This window comes from Dicentrarchus labrax, unplaced genomic scaffold (assembly GCF_905237075.1).
Source record: "Dicentrarchus labrax unplaced genomic scaffold, dlabrax2021, whole genome shotgun sequence".
In the NCBI taxonomy this organism is placed as follows: Eukaryota; Metazoa; Chordata; class Actinopteri; family Moronidae; genus Dicentrarchus; species Dicentrarchus labrax.
The window spans coordinates 18,677,022-18,679,118 of NW_026136711.1; positions in this window are offsets into that span (position 1 = coordinate 18,677,022).

Consider the following 2,097-nt stretch of genomic DNA (forward strand, 5'->3'; position numbering starts at 1 on the left):
CCTCTCTGTCATTTCCTAAAAAACTGAGAACTCAGTTCAGTCCGCGTTATAGTCAAGTGCCCAGCTTCAAAAATTACATATAAAAACATATAGTTGTTGCATTTCATTAGAGCTCCTCTAAATGTTGTGAATTCATCGTCATCATCCACAGTTCATATTCTACGTTTACTTTGTGATATAAGTAGAATTTAGTCTGTTTTTGTCAAATGCATCATAAAGTCATTACAGTTGGGTTGTATCAGATTACATGTAAATCAGGATTATGTAGTCAGATTACAAAAATAAGTAACTGGATAACTAGATTATAGTTTCGTTGTCAAGGATTTCTTATTTTTCAAACTAGTTTTTCAAATTATGAAACTTTTTTCAACAATACTAACAATACATTATTAACTAATGCCACACCAGAAAAAGAATAAGTGTATCAGTATCACGTTATAACAGGAAAACTTTACTGTTACAAAATGATATTTTCACCCCATATTACAACAAACAAACTTATCACGTTATAACAAGATATTAATTATATAGTTACGTAAAACGTTTTATAAGTTAATAAGTTACCATGTTATGTTTCAAAAAAGTAAAGTTGTAACAATAAAATATTCATGTTTTTTTCTAGCGTGGCACCAATACACTTTTGTATACAAAATGTTTGTGAAATTTCTAAATTTCTTTTAGTATGAGGTGAAATATTTTCAATGTTTAATTTTTAAGGAATCTAAAAGTATTCAGTTTAGATTTCATTTTGTTGTAATCCAATGGATCAATTAAATGACATGTAATTTGTATTCAGTGACTGACAACAAGTATCAATCAATACATTAGGAGATAGATGACTGAAAACCCCTGACCCCATGAGGGAGGTGAAAGGTCAAAAAAAGACCAGGGTCAAAGTTCAAATGCAGGTTATTTTAGCCGTGAGGCAACAGCTGTGACCACTGAGCCACCATGATGCTCCCTGATACACTGTAAAGAGAGAGTGTGATACACGTTTAATAGAGGAGACAATGTAGAAGATGTAGGAAAAGTTGTTAGTAACGGCAGCGTGCACTTAAATACATATTGTGAGTCCCTAACCTCATTTACACTGAAGCACAGTGTAAATGAACAATGAGCCTTTGGGACATGGTGTGTCATATAGTTAAATGTGCTGTTGGCACAAACAAGATACTCCGTGTGTTCCAGGCAACTGAAGTGCTGCAGGCCTTTTGTCGAGGTGATTTGTTTTCTTTTAGCTGCATCTCCATCATCCTGTCTGTTCAGCTACAACTCACCTGTCATTTCATTAAATCTGTCTACAAATATAAATATCACCAATATAAAATCTGACATTAGTAAATTGAGGAATTGACGGTTTAATTCACTAATAGACACGCACATTGGTGTGTTTTCATTCTCTCCACTAGAGAGCGCTGTCTACCAACGGGCTCTGAAACTGATCCAGTGCAAAGATCAGATTTAATGTGATTTTCAATAAAAGTTTAAAATAATCTTCGAAAAAATGGTTGACCAAATCTGTCATACTAGTTTTCTGCACAGCCGTGAGGATTGTGTGTTATAATAAAGTAAGATGGGTGCTAAAAGGGGGCCCCTGACCTCTGGGCCTCTCTTCCATCTTCTCACTGAAGCATCATGGAACAGTGGTTTTAGGTTCATCTACGTGTTTAATTTTTGTACTGCAGTTAACATTTTTGTGGTTTCCTGCAGTGACTTGTGAAACTGCTCCATGCTAAAAATGAACTACTTTCGCCAGAGCCTCTGTTTTCTTGATGAAAAGTCAATCAAATGAGAAACACCAGAAAGAGACACAAACGACCACAGAGACTCAAAATGTTGCATGACTACAAAAAGACACATGACCACAAGATGTAAAATAACACCCATCAACCACAGACACACATAGTTGATACAAAGAGACGACACAGCTGCTTTGTTTGTTGTCATTTTGCATCTCTTTTCAGTCTGGATGTCTTGTACCTCTATATTAGAGTTGGGGGACCTTTTACATGTCTGTACTGGGGGGTTTATTGTCTCATACGTTCATGTGAGGAAGTGTTTTATGTTTTTTTTTTAGATAAATGATGATGACAAATA